Raw genomic sequence first — 14,729 nt, forward strand, 5'->3', positions numbered from 1 at the left:
GAAATTCAGGAAAGAGAATTACACTGGAGTTAAGATTCCTAATTGAATGTATAGGAATAAAAGAGGTTGTCCAGGGACCATATATTGAGTATGAAGACCATCATTTAGGTGAAAGATAAAAGAATAAAAGTTGACAACAGAGGTTATAAAGGAGCAAGCAAACAAACAGAAATGAGCAATAGAATAAGAGCATTAAATCAGAGAAACCAACGGAAGAAAATTTTAAGTGCTGAGAAGAGATCAAGGAAAATACAGATAAAAAGTGCCCATTAGATTTGGCATCCAAACAGTTCATTAATACCTTTTTCAGTACATTTTTTTATGGAAAAGAGTCAGATGACTTGAATTAAGAAGTGAGTGAAAAGTGAGGAAGTATCTCAATGACAGTCAATGGTTATCAATAAGAAGAGAGAACGAGATAGAAGCTCTAATGTTTATCTGAACAGGTTTTTTTTTTCAAAACTGGAAAAGATTTGATAAAGTGTAAATGCTTTTGGGAGAAATCTTGTAGAAAGGGATACTTTGAAAATAATTGAACGATAACAGAGAGAGGAGTAATTAATAGGATGAGGTACCCAGGAGGAAAGAGCAGACCTGAAGGATAAGGCTTCCACTTTAATAGGCAGAAAGAAGGAACAATGATTTTGGATGAGGCTACATTTATCAATTTAGTAGTGGGAATTTCTGGTAGATCTCATGTGCTGACTCCTAATGCATTTTTAGTGAAATGCCAACTGCTGAGGGAAAGCAGGGTGGTAGAGTCAGATATTTAAGAAAAGTGGAGAAGGTTGAAAATTACCGTTATGGAAGAAGATCTCAAACACACAAATATAACATCAATACTGAGTAGTGCTGGGAACTTCCTTGAAATCAGAGATGCTACAATGACCACCCTCCCAAGGGTGTGCTTTGGGAGTTTTCTCCAGCAGTGTTTAGTGTCCTATGTCCGCAGGTGAAGAAGGAAAGTAGTTGAATGGTCTCACAGTAGCCAGGTGGGTTTGGCAAAAGGACAAGAGAGGCAAAGATAATGGCAAGAAAGTGGAGAAAATGATCAGCCAGAAAATCTAAGCCATGAAAAATGGAAAAAGCTCCACAGGACTGGAGAGTCTCACAAGATGGAGATTAATTGACACTAATTAATTGAGTGAAAGAAAAGGAAGAATAAATGCTAGTACTCTGAGTAGATGTTTAATTTCATAAATCCATGAGGCTCTAAATAAATATTTGTTGAATGATGACTGAGCAGATTTGCTTATAGGCACGTATAAACTTTCCCCTGTGTTGTACACCTAGGTTGCTTTTATTTTCAGTTTTTAAAATGATCAATACAGTAAAATAGATTTTTTTCTTCCAGTGTACAGTTCTGTGACTTTTTAGCTAATGGAGTATATTTTTTAGAGCAGTTTTAGCTTTTCAGAAAAGTTGAGCAGGTATTACCAAGAGTTCCCATATACTACCTTTCTACCCCATATTCTGTACACAGTTATTAACAACTTATATTAATGTGGTACATTTGTTATAATTGATGAACCCATATTGATACATTATTATTGACTAAATCCCATAGTTTACATTTAGACTCGCTCTGTGTTGTATAGTTCTATAGGTTTTGACCAATATCAATATCATATTTCCACTATCCACAGTAAGCACCAAATGAATATTTGCTCTTATTGCATTATTAGTTTGGGAGGTAAATAACTGTTCTTTTTTTAATAGACTTTTGTGGGGTTTTTTGTTTCTTTTTAACAGGAGAAAACCAAACAAGTGTAATAACATGTGCAACTCCTGCATACGTGGGAGAGACCCAGGAAAACTGAGTAACTCCTAGACTTTATTTTTTAGGGTAGTTTTAGGTTCACAGCAAAATCGAGAGGAAGTTCCCATATACCCCCTGCCCCTATACATGCACAACCTCCCCTTCTATCAACACCTTGCACCAGAGTGGTAGTTTGTTACGATCAATCAGTCTCCATTGACACATCATAATCACCCAAAGGTCATAGTTTTCTTTATAGTTGACGTTTGGTGTTGGGTTTTAACTAATGTATAATGACATATATCCACCGTTGTATTATCATACAGAGTATCTTCACTGTCCTAAACATCCCCTTCCCTCTACCTATTCATCCCTCCTTTCCCCTCAATCCCTATAAACCATTGATCTTATTAGTCACTGTAGTTTTGCCAGTTCAGAATGTCATATAGCTGGAATTATATAGCTGGCCCTTTCAGACTGATTTCTTTCACTTAGTAATGTGCATTTAAGGTTCCTTCATGTCTTTTTGTGGCTTGATAGCTCATTTCTTTTCAGTGCTAAATAATATTCCATTATCTGGATGTAGCATTTTATTTATCCATTCACCTACTGAAGGACATTTTGGTTGCTTCCAAGGCTTGGCAGTTATGAAATTACTATGTAGATTTTTGTGTGGACCTGCAAGGAGAGATATTGCTGGATTGTATGGTAAGACTGTGTTTAGCTTTGGAAGATACTGCTAGACTCTTCTTCCAAAGCAGCTGTACCATTTTGCATTTCCACAAGCAATGATTGAGAATTCCTGTTGCGCCGAGTCTTCACTAGCTTATGATGTTGTCAGTGTTCTGGATGTTAACTATTCTAATTGGTGTGTAGTGGTTTATCATTGTTATTTTAATTTGCCATTACCTAATGATATGTGATGTGTTACATCTTTTCATATGATTATTTGCCATTTGATTATCTTCTTTGGTGAGATGTTTGTTTGGACCCTTTACCCATTTTAATTGAGCTGTATGTTTTCTTATTTTTGAGTTTTAAGAGCTCTTCATATATTTTGGATAGTAGTGCTTTATCAGATATGCATTTGGCAACTATTTTGTCCCAGTCTGTGGCTTGTTTTTTCATTCTCTTAAAAGTGTATTTCTTAGGATAGATGTTTTTCTTTTTAATGAAGCCCAGCTTATCAATTTTTTCTTCCATGGAGTGTGCCTTCGTACTGTATTACAAAGTCAGTGCCAAACCCAAGGACACCTAGATTTTCTCCCATGTTTACTCCTAGAAGTTTTATAATTTTGCATTTATATTTGAATCTATAGTCCATTTTCAATTAAATTTTGTGAAAAGTGTAAGGTCTGTGTCAAGATAAATTTTTTTTGTATGTGGATGTCCAGTTGTTCCATCAACATTTGTTGAAAAGACTGTCTTTTCCCCATTAAATTTCCTTTGCTGCTTTGTCAAAGTTTGATAAGCCCTATTTGTGTAGGTCAATTTCTGGGGTCTCTATTCCGTTCCATTGATTTATTTGTCTGTTCTTTTGCCAATACCACACTGTCCTGATTAATGTCGTTTCTATGAATTTTAATACATGTATAGATTTATGTAACCACCACAATAATCAGCATATGGAACAATTCCATCACTCAAAAAAAAAGAAGAACTTCCTTATGTTTTCTCTTTATACTCACATTTCCTACCTACTCACAACCTCTGGCAACCACTAATCTGTTTTCCAACACAGTAGTTTTGCCTTTTTGTGAATGTCAAATGAATGAAATCATGTGATATACATCCTTTTGAGATTGGCTTCTATCAGTCAGCATAATGCTTTTGGAGAATCATCCTTTTTTTAATGAGTATTAATGGTTGTTCCTTATTATGGCTGAAGGATATTCCATGGTGTGGATGTAGCACCACTTGCTTATTCATTCCCTATTTGAGAGATATTTGGGTTATTTTCAGTGTTTGGTGATTAAGAGTAAAGCTGCTATAAATATCCATGTACAGGTTTTGTGTACATGAACATAAGTTTTCACTTCTTGAGGTTCAATGCCTAGGAGTGAAATTGCTGGGCCATAATAAGTACATGATTAACTCTAGAAGAAACTACTGACCAATTTTCTATAGTGGCTGCATGATTTTATATTCCCACCAGAAATGTATGAGAGATCCAGCTGTTCCACTCCTTCTCTAGCACTTGGTATCATCAGAAATTTTTAGTTAAGACATTCAATAGATGGCAGTTTTGTTGCATCATGATTTTAATTTGCATTCACTAGCTAATCATGTTGAATACCTTTTCATGTGATTATTTGCCATCCATACATCTTTGGTGAAGTGTCTGTCAACATATTTTGCCCATTTAAAAAAAATGTGTTGTTTATTTTCTCACTGTGTGTTTTGAAAGTTCTTTATTATTATGGGTAGAAGTCCTTTGTCAGATATGTGATTTATAAACATATTCCCCCAATCGGTAGCTTGCTTTTTCATTCTTCTGATAGTGCCTTGTGCAGAGCAAAAGTTGTTAAATTTGATGGTTCAATTTATCAAAAATATATAATTTTTATGTCTCAGGTTTTTGGTATCATGTCTGAGAATTCTAATTCTTTGTATAGCCCTAGGTTACGAAGATTTTCTACTAAAATATTTATAGTTTTGCATTATATATTTAGATGTATAAGCAATTCTGAATTAATTTTTATATAAGATATGAGATGTAGGTTAAGGTTTATTTTTTTGTCTACATATATCAGATTGTTCTAACACCATTTGTTGAAAAAGGCTGTCTTTTCTCTCTTCAGTTACTTTTGCAGCTTTGTCAAATATCAATTTGCCATATTTGTGAGGGTCTATTTCTAGACACTCTATTCTGTTTCACTGATATATGTGTTTATTCCTTCACCAATATCACAATGTCTTGATTACTATAGACTTATAGCAAGTCTTAAATTTGGACAGTGTGATTTCTCCAAATGTTTTATACTTGATCAAAATTGTTATAGCTATTCAAGTTTCTTTACCTTTTCATATAAATTTTAGAATCAGCTTGTCTAAATCTACAATATGTTTTGCTGAAATTTTGGTCAGTATTACATTCATTTACAGATCAAGTTGGGAAGAATTAATGTCTTTACTATGTTGAATCTTCTAATCTGTAAACATGTGTCTTAGTCAGTTGGGCTACTATAATAAACATACATAGACTGAGTGGCTTAAACAAAAAAGTTTTATTTCTCATAGTGCTGGAAGCTGGGAAATCCAAGATTAAGGTATTGGCAGATCCAGTGTCAGATGATAGCCCATTTCCTGGCTGGTAATTAGCTATCTTCTTGCTCTATCCCTACAAGGCTGAGCGAGAGATCATATAACTCATACTTCTTATAAAGACACTAATCCCATTTATGAGGGCTCCACCTCCATGACCTTATTACCTCCCAAAGGTCCCACCTTCAAATATTATCACATTGGGAATATCTCCATTTATTTAGGTCTTTGCTAATTTCTTTCATCAGTGATTTGTAGTTTTTGGTATATAAATCCTATACTTGATTTTTTAAAAATATTTATACCAAAGTATCTCATTATTTTCTTAGAACTATTATAAATGGTATTGATTTAATTTCCGTTTTTAATTTTACATTGTTAGTATATAGAAAAAGGATTGATTATTTTTATGTTCTGCAACCTTGCTAAACTTATTTATTATAATTTCTAGAAGGATTTATGTTTGGTTTATAAAAATTTTTTATCCTCTGGGATTTTCTATGTAGGCAAGCAGTCATCTGTGAATAGAGACAGTTTTATTTCTTCATTTCTAGTCTATTTCTTAAAATAATTTGTTTCTTGTTTGTTGCACTGGCTGAAACTTCCAATACTAAGCTGAATAAAAGTAAGAAAAATGACATCCTTATCTTTCCCAATCTTAAGAAGAAAGCATTCAGTCTTTCACTAGTAAGTATGATATTAGCTGTATGATTTTTGTTTTTGTTTTTGTTTTTTTGATGCCCTTTGTTTGTTTGTTAAGGAAGTTCCTTTATAGTCCTAGGTTTTATCATGAATGGATATTGAATTTTGTCAAATTCTTTTCCTTCATCAATTGATCTGTTAATTTACTTTTTCTTCTTTGGACTTTGAATATGGTAGATCACATTGATTGTTTTTAAAATATCGAAACAGCTTTATTCTCTTGGGATAAATCTCACTTGGTTGCAGTGTTGACTGTGAATATATCACTTCATGTAGTTTGGTATTATTTTGTTATGATTTTTGCAATTTTTCATGAGGGATATTGGTCTGTAGTTTTCCTTTTTCCTACAATCTTTTGGCACAGGGTGATGAAAGTTTCATAAAGTGACTTCAGATATGTTTTCTTCTATTATCTGAGAGACATTTTGTACAATTGGTATTATTTCTTTAAATATCTGACATGATTCACCTGTGAAACCATCTGGGCTTGGGGATTTCTTTTTCAGAAGATGTTTAAACCAAAAATTTCATTTCTTTAATATTTATAAGACTGTTTAATTTATTTCATCTTGTGTGAATTTGGGTAAAGTTTTCAAAGAGCTGCACCATTTCACATAAATTGTGGACTAGATTGCACAGAGTTGGGCAGAATATTCACGTATTATCCTTTTAATATCTGTAGTATCTTTAGTGAAATTTCTTCTTTTATTTCTGCAGTTGGCAATTTGTGTCTTCTCTCTTTTTGCTTTATAAGTCTGATAGAGATTTATCAATTGTATTCATCTTTTTAAAGAACCAACATTTGATTACATTGATTTTTATTTTTTGGCTTTTAATTTTATTGAAGTTTACTCTTTATTATCTTGTTCCTTATGCTGTTTTAGGTTTCTATTTCATTTTTCTTTTTCTCAGTTCTAAACTTAGAATCATGAATTATTGATTTGAGACCTTTCTTATTTTCTAATAAAAGCATTTTTTGCTATGAATATCACTGCATACACTGCTTAAACTGCACCCCACAACTCTTAATATCTTGGTATTTTTATTTTCTTTAAGTTCAAATTTTTTTCTAATTTACTTCAGGACTTCTCTTTGACCCACAGATTATTTAGAAGTGTGTTGTTTGATAGCCAGGTGTTTGAGGATTTTCTAGTTATCCATTATTGATTTCTAATTTAATTCCATTAAGATCTGGGAACATAATTTGCAGGATTTAATTATTTTAAATTTGTTAAAGTTTGTTTTATGACCAAAATATCGACAATCTTGGTGAATGATCCATGTGGACTTTAAAAGAATGTACATTCTGCTGTTGTTGGGTGGAGTGTTCTGTAAACACCAATTAGATCAGTTGGTTGATTTTTTTTTTCAGTTCCTCAATATCCTTGTTAATAGTCTGTCTGCTACTTCTAACCATTACTGAGTGATGTATGTTGAATTCTCTAAATATAATTGTGGATGTTTTTATTTCTCCTTTAATTTCTGTCAGTTTTTGCATATTGAAGCTCTGTTCCTACATGCATATGCATGTAGGATTGTTATTTCTTTTTTTGTGAATTGAATAATTGATTAATATGCAATGATTCTCTTAATCCCTGGTAATTTTCTGTGCTCTGAAGTCTTCTTTGTCTGATATTAACATAGCCACTTCAGCTCTCTTTGGATTAACCTTTGCATGGGACATAATTGCCCACCCTTTTATTTTTAATTTACCTATTTTGTTACATTTGAAGTGAGTTTGTTGTAGAGAGCACATAATTGGGTTATTTTTTTAAATTGAAGTATAGCTAATGTACAGTATTATATGTTACAGGTGTACAATATATGGATTCACAATTTCAAGAGTTATACTCCATTTATAGTTATTATAAAATATTGACTATATTCCCTGTGTTGTACAATATATCCTTGTAGCTTATTTCATACATAATAGTTTGTATCTCTTTATCCCCTACTCCTATATTGCCCCTCCCCCTTCTGTCTCCCTACTGGTAACCACTAGTTTGTTATCTATATATATGTCTGCTTCTTTTTTGTTATATGCACTTTTGTTGTATTTTTTACATTCCATATATGTGATATCATACAGTATATGTCTTTCCCTGTCTGACTTATTTTACTTAGCATAATGTACTCCAAGTCCATCCATGTTGCTGCAAATGGCAAAACAAACAAACAAATAAAACTATTGATATTTTCATGTAATTGCTGTGTTTAGACCAATGCATGTAGTATAATTATTGATAGATTTAGATTTAGGTCTAATATTTTGTTGCCTGTTTTCTGACTGTTTCCTCTATTTTTTCATTTCTGTTTCTCCCTTCTTGCATTCACTGGGTGAATTTTACATTTTTATTACATTTTAACTTATCTATTTACATAGATTGTTAGTGGCTGTTCTCACAGTCGCAATACACATACTTTATCTTTCATTGACTCCTAATAATTTTACCTCATCAAGTGGAATTTAGAAATTTATCATCATATAGGTCCTTTTAGTCTCCCTCTTTTATTTTATAGTTGTCTTACATATTACAATTACATTAAAAACCTCATCACACAATGATATATATATTTTTTATTTTCAACAACTGAATATATTTTAAAAATTGAGAAGAAAAGAATAGTCTATCACATCCCCCAAGTTATTTACCATTTCTGTGGCTCTTCCTTCATTCCTGATGTTCCAAGTTTCCTTCTGGTATCAGTTCCTTTTTGTCTGAAAAACTTTGGTCCACAATTCCTTGTCTGCAAATCTGCTAACAACAAATTGTTTTAATTTTCTTTCATGAGGGAATGTCTTTATTTCATTTTGTATCCAGAGGATATTTTTACTGTCTACAGAATTCCTGGTCAATAGATCTTTCCTTCATCAGTTTAAAAATGTTGTGGCGTTGCTTTCTGGCCTTCATGCTTTCTGATGAGAGATCTGTAGTCATTCAAAATCAATTTCTTTAAAGGTAATGTGTTGGTTTTCTCTGATGCTTTTATAATTTTCTTTTTGTTTTTCATTTTTAGCAGTTTGATTATGATGTGTTTGAGTATGGAGTTGTTTGGGGGTTTCCTGGTTAAGTTTCATTGATGTTGGCTCTATAGGTTTATGTCTTTTGATGAAATTGGAAAGTTTTCAGCCATTTCTTCTTCAAATACTTTTTTCAAACTGTACTTTTTCTCCTCCAGTTCTAGAATTCCAATAACATAAATGTTAAATATTGTGTTATTGTCACACAGGTCCCTGGGTTTCTGTTTATTTTTTTGAATCTTTTTTTTTCTCTCTGTTGTTGCTATTGAGCCTATCCAGGGAGTTTTTAAGTTTGGTTATTATATTTTTCAGTTCTAACATTTCTATTTGTTTCTTCTTTATATATTCTATTTCTTTGCTGACTTTCTGTTTTTCCATTTTTTGGAATATTTATTTTTGCTTCTTGGACCATTTCATAATAGCTGCTGAATAGTCCTTATCAGGTAGTTCTGCATCAGTGTCATATTGGCATTTGTACCTGTTAATTATCTTTTCCATGCAAATTGAGAGTTTCCTGGTTTTTCAGAAGAGAAATAACTTTGGATTGTTTCCTGGTATTTTGAATATTATATCATGTACTTCTTCTATGGAAAATGTTGGTATTGTTCTTTTAGTAGTCAATTGACCTGGATAGCTTCAGACTACAAGTTTCAGCTTGCCTTCTGTGAACTGTGAATCCAGTCTCAGTTCAGTGTTCAGTGTCTTGCAGGACCACTCAGATTTGCCCCAGATATGTGCCACCCTGCGGTCAGTCCAGGGCCTAGACAATGATCTGTGTGTTACTTCAGTTCTCTAAATGTTTTGTGCGCTCAGTAGAATCAGGTCCACGTGTGTGTGGCTTGAAGACTAGTTCTTAAACAACTTAATACGGTTGTTTTCTCAGTATATATCAATACTGCCTTTTCACAGTCTCCAAGGTACAATATATCCATTCTTAACAGATTCCAAAGGGCCCCTGGCACTCTTCTTTTTTGTCCTCCAGACAAAGTGCTGTGGCTTAATTTGCCCCGCCCTCCCCTGAACTTCTAAGACTGCAGCTATGTCTCGGGTCAAGTGGAAGGAGAACATGAAAAAAAAAAATGGTGATTCACTCCACACTCTTAGGACGCCAACCCCACTGACTGGAGAGGCCTTTGCAACTATCACTGTGTTACTGCTTAGGGGCTGGGCATGAGATACCAGAGGAAAGAAAATAAACAAATTAATAAAAACAAAACCTGGGAATTTCCACATTCTCTTGAGATTTCAGAGTTCCCTTTCCAGCTCCAGAGCCAGAACTGGGAACCTGGAGGTCTCTCTGAGCTGATGGTCACCTTTAGGTTTTGGTTTGAATTAAATTCAGGCCAAAGGATACTGGAGGAAAAAGCATGTAAACTCACCACCAATTTGATGGTCTTTGGAATTCTGGTATTCTTTCCTGATCCACTTGCTACTACTTACTCTTCAGAGTCCTAAAACAGTTCCTCCAGGTATAGTGGTCACAGCAGTGGGAGAGACACGGGAAGTACAGTTACTCCACATAAAAGAACAGAAGCTGCAAAAATAATACAGAGAGTTTCTGCATGTGCTTCACCCAGCGTTAACATTTTACATATCATAGTGCTTTCCCCAGTGATAACATTTTACATATCATAGTGCATTTCAAAACCAGGACATTGGCAGTGGCATGATACTATCAATTAAACTACAGACCTTATTTGGTTTTCATCAGGTTTTTGTTGTTGTTGTTTTTGGTGGTGGTGCATAGTACTATGAAATTTCAACACGTGTATGAACTTGTGTTACCACCACCACAATGAAGATATGGAACTCTTCCATCACTACAAAGAAACTCTTTCACGCTACCTCTGAAGAGTCATACCCCGCTTCAACCCTAACCTGGGCGACCACTGATTTGCTCTCCATCATTATAATTTTTGGTCATTTCAAGGTTATTCTATAAATGGAAACATACAGTAGATCCATCAGTTGTTAACAGAATTCAGTCTTTGGCACTGTGTGTTTTGCTGCTATTATGCATTCAGACATCCAGCAATATTCCTTTACTGGGACAAAAACTATGAAATAGTGGCGCCTCCCCTCGAGTCCCTCTAACAAGTACAGGAATTTAAAAAGAAGGAATTATAGCCCAAGATATATATAGTGACTAGGGTCTGTTAAAGGACCAAACACCCCATTATTGCTCATGTCTGAGCACCCAACTCCTGGCCTTCCGGAGTCGGAATGAAACCAGCTTCCCCGGACGTAAAACTTCTGAGTCATTGCCTCAGGTCACAAGGGATGACAAGGGATCAGTGCATGCCTTCTCCCTAACCCCAGGTGGCCCGCTCTGCCTTCATGTGACTGTGAGAGCTGGAGAAAGGTGGGCTAGCATGCCCCAGGGAAGCTGTGCACAGAAAGGCACATTTAAACGCACCTATTATCCCTGTGGCTTTGTCAACAAAACATTTCAACCCCTGATGAATCTCTCTGTGTTCCTAGATTTATTTGTAGGCGCAGCACAACAGATTGTTTCTTTGTTTGCTTTTCTATTTGCTCATGGTTGTTACTTTCTCCTGAACAGTTCATCACAGTGGCAGTCATACAGTAAACATCTGGCAGTATATCGTCATTTATTATGTATTGAGTGCCATAAAGGCTCATAAAGCTTACCTGGTGTCTATGATGATATCAGCCATCGGCTGCAGAGCTTACTGCCGCACTCGGGCACTTACTGGGGAGCTTGAGCTGGAGGCTCAACGATGGGGCAGGCAGTTCTGGGAGCAATCTATTACTCCTGCTTCCTCCTGGCAGTATAAAGGGATGCAGAGCTCGAGAAGCTCCATGCAGTCAGGACACAAAGAAAGATGTGGATGGAGCATGAAATCTTGATGTGGATTGAACAAGGGAAGGTGGTGATGCCTGTAATAGCATGGATGGCTTGACTTCTTCAGTTCTGAAGACCCTGATTCTCATATCTTTTGAAATGAGATTCTATAGTTGTGAGAGAGGATGGGGAATGAGAAAAGGAGGGTCGAGCTAACTCATGTTTATTGATTATCTCTATAACCAACACTGATCTAAGCATTGGGGTATAGAGGACTGAACTCATAACGTGTTACAGAAAAGACAACAGGTGAATACATAAATGCATAATGTAGTGTCTAAGAAGGAGACTAAAGTTGGGTAAGGAGATGAAACATAAAGAGATGGATATTTTTAATGGATTGGTCAGAGAAGTGTAGCCTGAAGATGTGGCCTTTGTGCAGAGACCTTGATGAACTGAAAAGGGGAGCCGTGTAAATACCTGGGGAAGAGTATTGAGTACGAGAGAACAGCACATGCAAAGGCCCTGAGTTGGGGCACACTTAGCAAGTGGAGGGTCAAGTGAGAGCTCCTTTTGCTGTGTTGATCTTCACTCTATCAGGGAAGAGCCCAGGTTGGCTGCACTGGCCACTTTCTCCAAGCTCACAAGCCTGGGGGCACTCAGTTCAGTTACTTTCAAATACTGCCTGTTTAGGTCAAAAAGGAACAGAGGAGGAGGAGCTGCCTGAGGCCAGTCCTGCCTTGCAGGCTTGCCCCTCATCCTCATGGTGACTGGGGAGTGGAGCTCCATCAGGGTTTTCTCACCTCCCTCATGGGACACACTCCGGTCTCAGGAGGACGGCTGTGTTCCCTTCGTGGGTGTAGGAGGCTTTCTTCGCTCTTCTCCTTCTTGTGCTAGATTCATGACAGAATTCTACAACCGATCCCCCATCTTTCACTTGACATCTGCAAATTCCAATCAGCCAAGAAAATTTTGTCAAATTTACATTTTGAAGTTTGTTTATGAACCAATTCTCTCATTGCCTCTGCTTTACCAGCCTACTTGATGCCTCTCTGGAGTTTCAGGCACGCCTCTTTATTTTCCCCTGGATGAAAATAAGGTATAATTTAGAAATCCTTCAAGTTTATTTTTCACTTTTGACTGCAACCTGGGCCTGATAAAAATATTTTTCTCCATTTTTATTATCTATCAGTCTTTCTAATGAAATTAATGGAGATAGAGACAGTTAGATTCCTGTGCTGAAATCACTATCTTACCCCAAATCCTATGTAAGACCAAATGTTATATATTTTGAATAATATGGAGCTCATATATCCCTTAGATAAACCTACTTGCTGTTGCTAGTTTAAATCTTCCTGTTTTAATTCCATCATCTTTCCAGAGCAGGCTCAGATGAAGTCGGGAGTTTCCAGGAGACAATAGAGCACTTCTCATGCATAACAGGGACAGTGCCTCGGCTGTAACTCTCAATCTGACCAAACTCTCTCACACGATCACATGATTTCCAGCACTTGACACATGTCTATCAGAAACAGAACTTAAGAAATTAACCCCATTTACAGTTGCATCAAAAAGAATAAAATACCTAAGAATACATTTAACCAAGGAGGTGAAAGACCTATAATCTGAAAAATATAAGAAATTGTTGAAAGAAATTGAAGACAACACAAATAAATAGAAAGTATTTCATGCTAGTGGATTAGAATAATTAATATTGTTAAAATGTCCAGTTAGTACCCAAAGCAAGCTACAGATTCAATGCAGTCCCTATCAGAATACCAATGGGGTTTTTCACAGAACTGGAAAAAGATAATTCTAAAATCTGTATGGAAGCATAGAAGATCCCAAATAACAAAAGCAATCTTAACAAAGACGAGCAAAGCTGGAGGTATCATGCCCTCTGATTTCAAACTATAGTACAAAACTATAGTAATCACAACTATATGGTACTGGTACAAAAACACCTAGTTTTGATTAAGAACTTTCTTACTTATCAGTCTTTTCCGTATCTGTTAACTCTAGTCCTGGTTTTGTTAATCTAATAGTTGATGGACAAACATTGAGTACCTACTGCAATCAAAGGGTATTGCCAGGCATTAGATATATAATCTAGCACCTCAAAGAATCTAGCTAAATCATCAGGCTCAACAGGATTATTCTTTTTAACACAAGGAAACTTTGAGTTTATGTATATTCCTCCTCAGTCTTAGCCACATGCTTCAGAACTTGGGTTTGGCTCCATCTCAGAAGCTTCAATTTTTCAATGATGTTAACTTCAGAAAATTGTCGAGCAATCTCTGTTTTGATTTGACTTCTCACTCTGCCAGTGATACTGTGCTCACTTCTATTCGGTCTCCCAGTCTTTCTTGTCAAGTGATGTGAGGTATCCCCTTCAAGAACATTCAAGAGACGACAGAAGAGGAAACAGAGTGGGAAACCTTTTTTTCTGTAGAGGTGTACCTGTGGTGGGCAGAATTCTAGATAAACACTCAAGATTCTACACCCTAGTCCTGGAACCTGTGAACATGAAGAGATATTATTCCCGTGGCTATGTTATCTTATATAGCACACTTGACCAAGAAAAAGGAAGATTATTTGGGTGGAGCTAATCTAATCGCATGAGCCCCTAAAGCACAGAAGAGAACACAGAAGAAAAATTCAGAGCTGGAAGAGTGAGAAGGACTGATGCACCACTGCTAATATGAAGATACAGAGGATCATGTGAGATGCAGAGGAATCTAGGTGGCTTCTGGGAGCAGAGAGCACTTCTTACTGACAGCCAGGATGGAATTTGGCTGACAACCTAAATGAACTTGGGAGTGGAGTCTTTCCAGAAACTCCAAAAAAGCCCCAGCTAGGTCACACCTCCCTTTTGCTTTGTGAGAACCAGAATTTAGAACCTAGAAGAGGCCTCCCTGTCTTCTGACCTCTAGAAGTGTGAGCTAATAAAAAACTTTTGTTTTATGCTGCTAATCTGTGGTAATTTATTACAGCAGCAGTGGAAGGCTAATACCTACTCCTTCATGTGTAATTAAATTCTAAACAGAAGAGGTAAATGGAGTTACTGAATATCCTACTCTCAAAAACTAAATTAGAAGGTGAACTCATTTGCACTATAAAAGAATTCTTTATATTACAAAAGGATTTAGAGGTCCCTTTAAGTAGCACTTATTTAA

The 14,729-nt window shown here is 35.7% G+C and overlaps 1 long non-coding RNA gene across 1 annotated transcript in view; it reads left to right on the forward strand.

Moving 5' to 3' along the window:
• LOC309642566 overlaps nt 1-14,729 on the forward strand; it is a 191,753-nt gene that overhangs the window by 31,849 nt on the left and 145,175 nt on the right. The gene's annotated exons all lie outside the window — the stretch shown is intronic.

The sequence above is a fragment of the Balaenoptera physalus genome, assembly GCF_965194825.1.
Source record: "Balaenoptera physalus genome assembly, chromosome: 14".
Taxonomy (NCBI): domain Eukaryota; kingdom Metazoa; phylum Chordata; class Mammalia; order Artiodactyla; family Balaenopteridae; genus Balaenoptera; species Balaenoptera physalus.